Below are 14,797 nucleotides of genomic sequence, written 5' to 3' on the forward strand. Positions count from 1 at the left end.
CGCTGCTCCAATCGCTAACTGATTCACAATGCCCCATTCCCAGACAGCTTCACACTACACCATTGCCACTTTGCTTCACAATGCTCCATTCCCAGACAGCTTCACATTGCACTATTGCAACACTGCTTCTCAATGCTCCATTCCAAGACTGCTTCACACAGATCCATTCCCAGAATGATTCACATTTCACCATTCCCAAAATGCTTCACTTTGCTCCGTTCCCAGGCTGTTTCACACTGCTCCATTCCAAGACTGTTTCACTCTGCTCCAATCCCGGACTGTTTCACCCTGCTCCATTCCCGACTACTTCACAGTGCTCCATTCCCAGGCTTTTTCACGTTGCTCCATTCCGAGTCTTCTTAACACTGCTCCATCTGCAGACTTTTTCATTCTGCGCTGTTCCAAAAATGCATCAATTTCCACCATTCCCTGAATGCCTCACATTGCTCCATTCCCAGACTGTTTTACACTGCACTATTCCCAAAATACTTCACTTCTCTCCATTCCAGGCAGTTTCACGTATCTCCATTCCCAGGCTGTTTCAGTCTGCTCCATTGCCAGAATCATACACTCTGCTCCATTCCCAAACAGTTTCACACTGCTCCATTCCGAGGATCCTTACCACTGCTCAATTCACAGTCTGTTTCAATCTGCTCCATTCCTACACTTCTTCATGCTAATCAATTCCCAGATTGATTCACACAGCTCCATTCCTGAAGGTTTCACACAGCTCCAATCCCGACTGCTTCTCTCTGTGCCATTCTAAGAATGCCTCGATTTCCATCATTCCCAAAATGCCTCACACTGCTCCCTTCCTAGAATGCTTCACACCACTTCTATCCAAGACTGTTTCACTCTGCACCATTTCCAGAATAATTCACTCTGCTCCATTCCCGAATTGTTTCACTCTGCCCTATTCTGACAATGCTTATCACTGCTCTATTCACTCTGTTACCCTCTGCTCCATTCCTAGACTGCTTGACACTATTCCATTCCCAGAAGATTTCACACAGCTGCAATGCCGACTGCTTCTCTCTGCACTGTCCAAGAATACCTCAGTTTCCACCATTCCCAAAATGCCTCACACTGCTCCATTCCCAGAACGCTTCACACCGCTCCATTCCCAAATGATGTCACTCTGCTCCATCCGACAATGCTTATCACAGCTCCACTGTTACACTTGTCTCCATTCCTAGAATGGTTGACATTGCTCCCTTCCCAGAATGCTTCAGACTACTCCTTTTCCTGAGAGATTGACTCCGCAACGTTCCCAGAATGCTTCAGAATGCTCCTTTTCAAGACTGCTTCACACTGCTCCATTCCCCGAATGATTCACATTTCACCAAACCCAAAATGCTTCACTTTTCTCCGTTCCCACCCTGTTTCACACTGCTCCATTCCCAGACTGTTTCACTCTGCTCCACTCCCGGACTGTTTCACCGTGCTCCATTCCTGACTGCTGCACAGTGTTCCATTTACAGGCTTTTTCACGTTGCTCCATTCTGAGTATTCTTAACACTGCTCCATTCGCAGACCTTTTCATTCTGTGCCATTCCAAAAATGCCTCAATTTCCACAGTTCCCAGAATGCTTCACACTGCTCCATTCCCAGACTGTTTCACACTGCATTCTTCCCAAAATACTTCACACTGCTCCATTCCAGACTGTTTGACTCATCTCCATTCCCAGGCTGTTTCAGTCTGCTCCATTGCCAGAATCATACACTCTGCTCCATTGCCAGACAGTTTCACTCTGCTCCATTCTGAGGATGCTTAGCACTGCTCAATTCCCAGTCATTTTCAATCTGCTCCATTCCTACACTTCTTCACCCTGCTCAATTCCCAGAGAGATTCACACAGCTCCATTCCCAAAGGTTTCACACAGCTCCAATCCCGACTGCTTCTCTCTGTGCCATTCCAAGAATGCCTCAATTTCCACCATTCCCAAAATGACTCACACTGCTCCCTTCCCAGAATGCTTCACACCGCTTCATTCCAAGACTGTTTCACTATGCACCATTTCCAGAATGATTCACTCTGCTCCATTCCCTGACTGTTACCCTCTGCTCCATTCCTAGACTGCTTGACACTGCTCCATTCCCAGAAGATTTAACACAGCTCCAGTCCCGACTGCTTGTCTCTCCACTGTCCAGGAATATCTCAATTTCCAGCGTTCCCAAAATGCCTCACACTGCCCCATTACCAGAACGCTTCACACCGCTCAATTCTCAAACGGATTCGCTCTGTGCCATTCTGACAATGCTTATGACAGTTCCATTTCCTGACTGTTACACTCGATTCCATTCCTAGACTGCTTGACACTGCTCCATTCCCAGAATGCTTCACACTACTCCTTTTCCTGAGTGCTTCACTCTGCAAAGTTCCCAGAATGCTTCACTCTGCTCCATTCCCAGAATGCTTCACACTTCTCCTTTCCAAGAATGCTTCACTTTGTGCCGCTCGCGAAATGCTTCACTGTGCGCCGTTCCCTGAATGCTTCACTCTGCTACATTGCCCGAATTCTTCACACTGCTCCATTCCCATAATGCTTCACTCTGCTCCTTTCCCAGTTTGCTTCACTGTTCTCCATTACAAGACTGTTGAACTCTGCTGCATTCCCATTGTTTCACACTTCTCCATTCACAGACTGCTTCGCAATTCTCCAATCCCAAATTGCTTCACACTGCTCCATTCCCATAAAGTTTCACAGTGCCCCTTTCCCAGACTCCTTCACTAGGCTCCATTCCCAGGCTGCTTCACACGTCACCATTCTCAAGCTGCTTCACAGTGGTCCATTCCCAAACAGTTTCACACTTCTGCATTCCCAGACTGATTCACACTGCTCCATGCCCAAAATGTTTCATAGACACCATTCCAACACTGATTCACACTGCACTATTCCCAAAATTCTTCACTTTGCTCCATGCCAGACTTTTTCACTCGTCTCCATTCACAGGCTTTTTCACTCTGCTCTTTTCCCAGAATCATTCACTCTGCTCAATTGCCAGACTGTTTCACACTGCTCCATTCCCTGACAGTATCACACAGCTCCTTTGCTAGACTGCTTGACACTGCTCGATTCCCTGAATGCTTCAACACTGCTCCACTCCCCCAAATGTTTCACACAGCTCCAATCCCGACTGCTTCTCTGTGCGCCGTTCCAAGAATGTCTCAATTTCCACCAGCCCCAAAATGCCTCACACTGCTCCATTCCCAGAATACTTCACGCCGCTTCATTCCAAGACTGTTTCAGTCTGTAGCATTCCCAGAATTATATAATCTGCTCCATTCCCAAACTGTTTCACACTGCTCCTTGATGAAGATGCTTATCATGGCTCCTTTCCTAGACTGCTTGTCACAGCTCCATTCCCAGACCGTTTCACGCTGCTCCATTCCCAGATTGTTTAAGTCTGCTGCATTCCCAATGTTTCACAGTGCTCCATTCCCAGGCTGCTTCACACTGCTCCGTACACAGACAGTTTCACACTGCACCATTCCAAGACTGCTTGTTGCTGCTTCAATCGCTGATTGATACACAATGCCCCATTCTCAGACTGCTTCAAACTACACCATTGCCACACTGCTTCACAATGCTCCATTCCGAGACTGCTTCACACTGCTCCAGTCCCAGAATGTTTCGCATTTCACCATTTCCAAAATGTTTCAATTTGCTCCGTTCCCAGGCTCCTTCAATCGGCTCCGTTCCCAGACTGTTTCATACTGCTCCATTCCTGGACTGTTTCACTCTGCTCCATTCCCACACTGTTCCACCCTGCTCCTTTCCCGACTGCTTCACAGTGCTCCATTCCAAAGCTGTTTCACACTGCTGCGTTCCGAGATTGCGTAACACGGCACCATTCCCAGACTGCTTTAAACTGCGATGTTCCCAGAATGCTTCACACTACGCCGTTCCTAGAATGCTACACTCTGCTCCATTCCCAGAATGCTTCATACTGCTCCTTTCCAAAAACGCTTCACTCTGCTCCATTCAATGAATGCTTCACTCTGCTCCATTCCTAACCTGTTTAACTCTCTTGCATTCCCACTGTTTCACACTGCTCCATTCCCAGAGTGATGAACACTGTTTCATTCATAGACTAATTCACACTGCTCCATTCCCAGACAGCTTCACACTGTCCCATTCCCTGATAGTTTGACGCTGCTCCAGTCCCAGACTGCTACACACTGCTCCAATCGCTGACTGATTCACAGTGTTCTATTCCCAAAATGCTTCATTTTCGCCCTTTCCAGACCGTGTCACATGGCTCCATTTCCAGACTGCTTCACACTGCTCCATTCCAAGGCTGTTACTCACTTCTCCATTTCCAGACTGTTTCACTCTGCTCAATTCCCATACTATTTGACAACGCTCCATTCCCAGACTGCTTCACATTGCACTTTTGCAACACTGCTTCTCAATGCTCCATTCCAAGACTGCTTCACACTGCTCCGTTACGAGAATGTTTCACATTTCACCATTCCCAAATGCTTCACTTTGCTCTGTTCCCAGGCTCGTTCAATCGGCTCCATTCCCAAACTGTTTCACAGAGCTCCAGTCCCAGACTGTTTCCCTCGGCTCCATTCCCAGACTTTTTCACAGTGCCCATTTCTTAGACTGTTTCACACTGCTCTATTCTGAGATTGCTTCACACTGCACCATCGCCAGACTGCATCACAATGCTCCATTCCAAGACTGCTCCATTTGCTCCATTCCAGACTGCTTAACACTGCACCATTGCCAGGCTGCATCACAATGCTCCATTCCAAAACTGCTTCACATGGCTCCATTCAAAGACTGCTTCACACTGCTCCATTCCCAGACTGCTTCACCCTGCTCCATTCCCAGACTCATTCACTCAGCTCCATTTCTAGACAGCTTCACACTGCTCCATTATCAGATTCACGCTGCTCCATTCCCACACTGCTTCACATTGCACTATCGCCAGACTGCATCACAATGCTCCATTTCAAGACTGCTTCACATTGCTCCATTCCCAGACTGCTTCACAATGCACCATTGCCAGACTGCTTCACAATGCTTCATTCCAAGACTGCTTCACACTGCTCCATTCAACAAACGTTTTACACAGCACCAATCCCGAGTGCTTCTCTGTGCGCCGTTCCAAGAATTCCTCAATTTCCACCATTCCCAAAATGCCTCACACTGCCCCATTCCCAGAATTCTTCACACCTCTTCATTCCAAGACTGTTTCAGTCTGCAATATTCCCAGAATTATTCACTCTGCTCCAATCCCAAACTGTTTCACCCCGCTCCTTTCCGAAAATGCTTATCACTGCTCCATTCCCTGACTGTTGCATTCTGCCCCCTTCCTAGACTGCTTGTCATAACTCCATTCCCAGACAGTTTCACGCTGCTCCATTCCCACTACGTTTCACGCTGCTCAATTCCCAGACTGCTTCTCGCTGCTCCAATCGCTGACTGATTCACAATGCCCCATTCCTAGACTGCTTCACACTACACCATTGCCACACTGCTTCACAATGCTCCATTGCCAGACTGTTTCACATGGCTCCATTTCCAGACTGCTTCACACTGCTCCATTCCAAGGCTGTTTCTCACTTCTCCATTTCCAGACTGTTTCACTCTGCTCATTTCCCAGACTGTTTCACACTGCTCCATTTCCAGACTGTATCAAACAACTCCATTCCCAGAACGTTTCACACTGCTACTTTCCCAGAATGTTTCACATTGTTGCTTTCCTAAAACGCTTAACTCTGTACCATTCACAGGATGCTTCATTCTGCGCAGTTCCCAGAATGCTTCACAGTGCTAAATTCCCAGAAGGCTTCACATTGCGCCATTCCCATAATGCTTCACTCTGATCCATTCCTAACCTGTTTAACTCTGCTGCATGCACAGTGTTTCACACTGTGCTTCACACTGCACCATCGCCAGACTGCTTCACAATGCTTCATTCCAAGATTGCTTCACACTGCTCCATTCCCCCAAATGTTTCACACAGCTCCAATCCCGACTGCTTCTCTGTGCGCCGTTCCAAGAATGTCTGAATTTCCACCATTCCCAAAATGCCTCACACTGCTCCATTCCCACAATACTTCACAGCGCTTCATTCCAAGACACTTTCAGTCTGCACCATTCCCAGAATTATTCAATCTGCTCCATTCCCAAACTATTTCACACTGCTCCTTTCTGAAGATGCTTACCATGGCTCCATTCCCTGACTGTTACACTCTGCTCCATTCCTAGACTGCTTGTCACTGCTCCATTCCGAAACCGTTTCACGCTGCTCCATTCCCAGATTGTTTAACTCTGCTGCATTCCGAGCGTTTCACAGTGCTCCATTCCCAGGCTGCTTCACACTGCTCCATACCCAGAGAGTTTCACGCTGCTCCATTCCAAGACTGCTTGTTGCTGCTTCAATCGCTGATTGATACACAATGCCCCATTCTCAGACTGCTTCAAACTGCACCATTGTCACACTGCTTCACAGTGCTCCATTCCGAGAGTGATTCACACAGCTCCATTCCCAGTATGGTTCACATTTCACCATTTCCAAAATGTTTCAATATGCTCCGTTCCCAGGCTCCTACAATCGGCTCAATTCACAGGCTGTTTCACGCTGCTCCATTCCTGGACTGTTTCACTCTCCTCCATTCCCATTCTGTTCCACCCTGCTCCTTTCCCGACTGCTTCACAGTGCTCCATTCCAAAGCTGTTTCACACTGCTCCGTTCGAAGATTGCTTGACACTGCACCATTCCCAGACTGCTTTACACTGCGACGTTCCCAGAAGGCTTCACAATGCGCCATGCCCAGAATGCTTCACTCTACACAGTTCCCAGAATGCTTCACTCTGCTCCATTACCACAATGCTACACTATGCTCCATTCCCAGAATGCTTCACTCTGCTCCACTCCCAGAACACTTCACACTGCTTCTTTCCCAGAATGCTTCATACTGCTCCTTTCCCAAAACGCTTCACTCTGCTCCATTCCCTGAATGCTTCACTCTGCTCCATTATAACCTGTTTAACTCTGCTGCATTCACACTGTTTCACACTGCTCCATTCCCAGACTGATGCACACTGTTCCATTCATTGACTGATTCACGCTGCTCCATTCCCAAACAGGTTCACACTGTTCCATTCCCAGACAGTTTGACGCTGCTCCAGTCCCAGACTGCTCCACACTGCTCCAATCGCTGACTGATTCACAGTGCTCCATTTCTAAAATGCTTCATTTTGGTCCTTTCCAGAATTCTCCATTTCCAGACTGTTTCACTCTGCTGAATTCCCAGACTGTTTCACAATGCTCCATTCCCAGACTGCTTCACATTGCACTATTGCAACACTGCTTCTCAATGCTCCATTCCAAGACAGCTTCACACTGCTCCGTTACCAGAATGTTTCACATTTCACCATTCCTAAAATGCTTCACTTTGCTTCGTTTCCAGGCTCGTTCAATCGGCTCCATTCCCAGACTCTTTCACACTGCTCCATTCCCAGACTGTTTCACAATGCACATTTCGTAGACTGTTTCACAATGCTCCAATCCTAGACTGCTTGTCACTGCTCCATTCCCAGACCGTTTCACGCTGCACCATTCCGGGACTGTTAAACTCTGCTGCATTCCCAGTGTTTCACAGTGCTCCATTCCCAGGCTGCTTCACACTGCACCATTCCCAGACCGTTTCACGCTGCACCATTCCGGGACTGTTTAACTCTGCTGCATTCCCAGTGTTTCACAGTGCTCCATTCCCAGGCTGCTTCACACTGCTCCATACCCAGATAGTTTCAGGCTACAGTTTGACGCTGCTCCAGTCACAGACTGTTCCACACTGCTCCAATCGCTGAGTGATTCACAGTGCTCCATTCACAAAATGCTTCATTTTGGTCCTTTCCAGACTGTTTCAAATAGCTCCATTTCCAGACTACTTCACACTGCTCCATTCCAAGGTTTTTCTCACTTCTCCATTTCCAGACTGTTTCACTCTGCTCAATTCCCAGACTGTTTCACACTGCTCCTTTCCAAAAATGTTTCATTTTGCATCGTGCCCAAAATGCATGACAATGCGCTGTTTCCAGAATGCATCACTCTGCTCCATTCCCAGCATGCTTCACTCTACTCCTTTCCCAGAAGTTTTCACTCTGGCCAGTTCCCAGAATGCTTCATTCTACGCCGCTCCCAGAATTCTTCACTCTGCTCCGTTCCCAGACTGCTACACTCTGCTCCATTCCCGGAATGCTTCATTTTGCTCCATTCCCAGAACGCTTCACACTGCTCCATTCCCAGGATGTTTCACAATTCACCATTCCCAAGATGCTTCACTTTCCTCCATTCCCAGACTGTTTCACAGTGCCCATTTCTTCGACTGTTTCACAATACTCCATTCCCAGAGTGTTTCACACTACTCCACTCCCCAAATGTTTCACACAGCTAAAACGCCGACTGCTTCTCTGTGCGCCATTCAAAGAATGCCTCAATTTCCACCATTCCCAAAATGCATCACAGGGCCCAATTCCCAGAATACATCACACCGCTTCATTCCAAGACTGTTTCAGTCTGCACCATGCCCAGAATTATTCACTCTGATCCGTTCCCAAGCTGTTTCACACTGCTGCTTCCCGAAAATGCTTATCACTGCTCCATTCCCAGACTGTTACACTCTACTCCATTCCTAGACTACTTGTCACTGCTCCATTCCCAGAACGTTTCACGCTGTTCAATTCCCAGACTGTTTAACTCTGCTGCATTCCCAGTGTTTCACAGTGCTCCATTCCCCAACTGCTACACACTGCTCCACACCCAGACAGTTTCACGTTGCTCCATTCCCAGACTGCTTCTCGCTGCTCCACACCCTGACTGATTCACAATGCCCCATTCCCTGACTGCTTCACACTACACCATTGCCACACTGTTTCACACTGCTCCATTCCTGGACTGTTTCACTCTGCTCCATTCCCAGACTGTTTCACCCTGCTCTCCTTTCCCGACTGCTTCACAGTGCTCCATTGCAAAGCTGTTTCACACTGCTCCATTCCAAGATTGCTTAACACTGCACCATTCCTAGCCTGTTTTACACGGCGACGTTCCCAGAAGTCTTCACAATGCGCCATGCCCAGAATGCTTCACACTACGCAGTTCCCAGAATGCTTCACTCTGCTCCATTACCAAAATGCTACACTCTGCTCCATTCCTAGAATGCTTCACTCTGCTCCACTCCCAGAACACTTCACACTTCTTCTTTCCCAGAATGTTTCATACTGCTCCTTTCCCAAAACGCTTCACTCTGCTCCATTCCCTGAATGCTTCACTCTGCTCCATTATAACCTGTTTAACTCTGCTGCATTCACAAAGTTTCACACTGCTCCATTCCCAGACTGATGCACACTGTTCCATTCATAGACTGATTCACGCTGCTCCATTCCCAGACAGCTTCACACTGCTCCATTCCCAGACAGTTTGACGCTGCTCCAGTCCCAGACTGTTCCACACTGCTCCAATCCCTGACTGATTCACAGTGCTCCATTCCCAAAATGCATAATTTTGGTCCTCTCCAGACTGTTTCAAATGGCTCCATTTCCAGACTGCTTCACACTGCTCCATTCCAAGGCTTTTTCTCACTTCTCCATTTCCAGACTGTTTCAATCTGCTCAATTCCCACACTGTTTCACACTGCTCCTTTCCAAGAATGTTTCATTCTGCACTTTGCCCAGAACGCTTGACAATGTGCTGTTTCCAGAATGCATCACTCTGCTCCATTCCCAGCATGCTTCACTCTATTCCTTTCCCAGAAATCATCACTCTGTCCAGTCCCGAGAATGCTTCATTCTCTGCAACTCCCAGAATTCTTCACTCTGCTCCGTTCCCAGTCTGCTACGCTCTGCTTCATTCCCGGAATACTTCATTTTGCTACATTCCCAGAACGCTTCACTCTGCTCCATTCCCAGGATGTTTCACAATTCACCATTCCCAAAATGCTTCACTTTGCTCCGTTCCCAGACTGTTTCACAGTGCCCATTTCTTAGGCTGTTTCACAATGCTCCATTCCCAGTGTGTTTCACACTACTCCACTCCCCAACTCTTTCACACAGCTAAAATCCCGACTGCTTCTCTGTGCACCATTCCAAGAATGCCTCAATTTCCACCATTCCCAAAATGCATCACAGGGCCCAATTTCCAGAATACTTCACACCGCTTCATTCCAAGACTGTTTCAGTCTGCACCATTCCCAGAATTATTCACTCTGCTCCATTCCCAAACTGTTTCACACTGCACCTTTCCGAAAATGCTTATCACTGCTCCATTCCCAGACTGTTACTCTCTACTCAATTTCTAGACTACTTGTCACTGCTCCATTCCCAGAACGTTTCACGCTGCTCCATTCCCAGACTGTTTAATTCTGCTGCATTCCCATTGTTTCACAGTGCTCCATTCCCCAACTGCTAGACACTGCTCCATACCCAGACAGTTTCACGCACCTCCATTCCCAGACTGTTTCTCGCTGCTCCAATCCCTGACTGATTCAGCATGCCCCATTCACAGACTGCTTCACACTACACCATTGCCACACAGTTTCACACTGCTCCATTCCTGGACTGTTTCACTCTGCTCCATTCCCAGACAGTTTCACCCTGCTCCTTTCCCGACTGCTTCACAGTGCTCCATTCCAAAGCTGTTTCACACTGCTCCATTCCAAGATTGCTTAACACTGCTCCATTCCCAGACTGCTTTACACTGTGATGTTCCCAGAATGCTTCACACTGCTCCATTCGCAGAATGCTTCACAATGCGCCATGCCCAGAATGCTTCACTCTACGCAGTTCCCAGAATGCTTCACTCTGCTCCATTACCACAATGCTACACTCCGCTCCATTCCAAGAATGCTTCACTCTGCTCCACTCCCAGAACACTTCACACTGCATCTTTCCCGGAATTCTTCATACTGCTCCTTACCAAATACGCTTCACTCTGCTCCATTCCCTGAATGCTTCACTCTGCTCCATTATAACCTGTTTAACTCTGCTGCATTCCCACTGCTTCACACTGCTCCATTCCCAGACTGATGCACACTGTTCCATTCATAGACTGATTCACGCTGCTCCATTCCCAAACAGCTTCACACTGCTCCATTCCCGACAGTTTGAGGCTGATCCAGTCCCAGACTGCTCCACACTGCTTGCTCCAGTCCCTGACTGATTCACAGTGCTCCATTCCCAAAATGCTTCATTTTGGTCCTTTCCAGACTGTTTCACATGGCTCCATTTCCAGACTACATCACACTGCTCCATTCCAAGGCTGTTTCTTACTTCTCCATTTCCAGACTGTTTCACTCTGCTTAATTCGCAGACTGTTTCACACTGCTCTTTTCCAAGAATGTTTCATTTTGCACCGTGCCCAGAGTGCATGACACTCCGCTGTTTCTAGAATTCTTCACTCTGCTCCATTCCCAGACTTCAACACTCTGCACCATTCCCGGAATGCTTCATTTTGCTCCATTCCCAGAACGCATCACACTGCTCCATTCCCAGGATGTTTCACAATTCACCATTTCCAAAATGCTTCACTTTGCTCCGTTCTCAGACTGTTTCACAGTGCCTATTTCTTAGACTGTTTCATTTTGCTCCATTCCCAGAGTGTTTCACACTATTCCAATCCCCAAATATTTCACACAGCTCCAATCGCGCCTGCTTCTCTGTGCGCCATTCCAAGAAGGCCTCAATTTCCACTATACCCAAAATGCATCACAGCGCCCAATTCCTAGAATACTTCACACCGCTTCATTCCAAGACTGTTTCAGTCTGCACCATGCCCAGAATTATTCACTCTGCTCTGTTCCCAAACTGTTTCACACTGCTCCTTTCCGGAAATGCTTATCACTGCTCGATTCCCAGACTGTTTCACACTGCACCATTGCCTCACTGCTTCACAATGCTCCATTCCCAGACTGCTTCACACCGTTCCATTCCCAGAATGTTTCATATTTCACCATTCCCACAATACTTCACTTTGCTCCATTCCCGGGCTCCTTCATTCGGCTCAATTCCCAGACTGTTTCACAAACTCCATTCCTAGACTGTTTCACTCTACTCCATTCCCAGACTGCTTCACCCTGCTCCTTTCCCAACTCCTTCACAATGCTCCATTCCAAAGCAGTTTCACATGGCTCTATTCCGCGATAGCTTAACACTGCACCATTCCCACACTGTTTTGCTCTGCAACATTCCAAGAATGCTTCACACTGCGCCGTGTCCAGAATGCTTCACTCTGCTCCATTCCTTGAAAGGTTCACTCTACGCCATTCCCAGAATGCTTCACTCTGCTCCGCTCCCAGAACGCATCACTCTGCTCCATTCGCTGAAGGCTTCACTCCGCCCCATTCCTAACCTGTTTAATACTTCTGCATTCCCAGTGTTTCAGACGGCTCCATTCCCCAACTGCTTCACAATTCTCCATTCCTAGACTGCGTCACACTGCTCCATTCCCCAAATGCTTCACACAGCTTCAATACCGACTGTTCCTCTGTGCACCATCCAAGAATGCTCAATTTCCAACGTTCCCAAAATGCCTCACACTGCTCCATTCCCAGAAAGCTTCGCACCGCTTCATTCCCAAACTCATTCACTCTGCTCCATTCTGACAATCCTTATCACTGCTCCATTCCTAGACTGCTTGACACTGCTCCATTCCCAGAAGGTTCCACACAGCGCCAGTCCCGACTGCTTCTCTCTGTGCCTTTCCAAGAATGCCTCAATTACCACCATTCCCAAAATGCCTCACACTGCTCCATTACTGGAAAACTTCACAATGCTCTATTCCCAAACTTTTTCACTCTGCTCCATTCCGACAATGCTTATCACTGCTCCATTCCCTGACTGTTACACTCTGCTCCATTCCCAGACTGCTTGACACTGCTCCATTTCCAGAATGCTTCACACTGCTCCTTTCCCTGAGTGCTTCATACTGCGCCGTTCCCAGAATGCTTCACTCTGCTCCATTCCCAGATTGCTTCACACTACTTCTTTCCCAGAACGCTTCACTTTGAGATGCTCCCAGAATGCTTAACTGTGCGCCGTTCACACAATGCTTCACACTGCACTGTTCCCAGAATGCTTCACTCTGCTACATTCCCAGAATGCTTCACACTGCTCCATTCCCATAATGCTTCACTCTCCTCCATTCCCAGACTCTTCAACTCCTATGCATTCCCAGTGTTTCACACTTCTCCATTCCCAGACTGCTTTGCAATTCTCCATTCCCAGACTGATTCCCTGTGCTCCATTCCTTGGCTGCTTCGCAATTCTCCAATCCCAAATTGCTTCACACTGCTCCATTCTCATAAAGTTTCGCAGTGCCCCTTTCCCAGACTTCTTCACAAGGTTCCATTCCCAGTCTGCTTCACTGTCACTATTTCCAGGCTGCTTCACAATGCTCCATTCCCAAATAGTTTCACACTTCTCCAATCCCAGACTGATTCAGTCTGTTTCAACCGGATCCACACCCAAACTGCTTCGCACTGCTCCATTCACAGTCTTTTACACACTGCACTATTCCCAAAATGCTTCACTTTGCTCCATTCCAGACTGTTTCACTCGTCTCCATTCCCAGGCTGTTCCACTCCCTCCAATCCCCGACATTATCACACAGCTCTTTTGCTCGACTGCTTGACACTGCTCCAGTCCCTGAATACTTCACACTACTCCTTTCCCAGAATGTTTCATTCTGCACCTTCCCAAAATGCTTCACTCTGCGCCGTTCCCAGAATTCTTCACTCTGCTCCTTTCCCAGAATGCTTCATGCTTCTCAATTCCCAGAATTCTTCACTCAGCTCCGTTCCCAGACAGCCACAATCTGCTCCATTCCCGGAATGCTTCATTTTGCTCCATTCTCAGAACGCTTCACACTGCTCCTTTCCCAGAATGCTTCACACTGCTGCTTTCCTAAAACGCTTAAATCTTCACTCCTCCCAGAATGCTTCAATCTGCGCAGTTCCCAGAATGCTTCACTCTGATCCATTCCCAGACTGTTTAACTCTGCTGCATTCTCAGTGTTTCACAGTGCTCCATTCCCAGAATTCGTCACACTGCTCCATTCCCAGACGGATTCACTCTGCTCCATTTCTAGATAGCTTCACATTGCTCCAATATCAGACAGATTCTCACAGCTCCATTCCCAGACTGCGTCACACTACTCCCATCGCTGACTGATTTATTGTGCTCCATTCTCGGCTTGCTTTAAGCTGTTTCATAGTGCCCCTTTCTCAGCCTGTTTCACAATGCTCCATTCCCAGACTGCTTCTCAATGCTACATCCCCAGACTCATTCACTCTGCTCCATTTCTAGACAGCTTCAGACCGCTCCATTATCAGATTCACGCTCATCCATTCCCAAACTGCTTCACACTGCTCCAATCGCTGACTCATTCAAACAGCTCCATTCCCAAGTTGCTTCACACTGCTCCAATCCCATGCTGTTTCACAGTACCCCTTTCTCAGACTTTTTCGCAACGCTCCATTCCCAGACTGCTTCTCAATGCTCCATTCCCAGACTCATTCAAACTGCTCCATTTCCAGACAGCTTCTCACTGCTCCATTATCAGATTCACGCTCCTCCATTCCCAGAATCTTTCACACTGCTCCAATCATTGACTCATTCAAACTGCTCCATTCCCAAGTTACTTCACTCTGCTCCAATCCCACGCTGTTCCACAGTGCCCCTTTTTCAGACTCTTTCACAATGCTCCATTCCCAGACTACTTCACACTGCACCATTGACACACTGCTTCTCAATGCTCCATTCCGAGAATGCTTCACACTGCT

This window comes from Carcharodon carcharias, chromosome 18, assembly GCF_017639515.1.
Source record: "Carcharodon carcharias isolate sCarCar2 chromosome 18, sCarCar2.pri, whole genome shotgun sequence".
NCBI lineage: Eukaryota > Metazoa > Chordata > Chondrichthyes > Lamniformes > Lamnidae > Carcharodon > Carcharodon carcharias.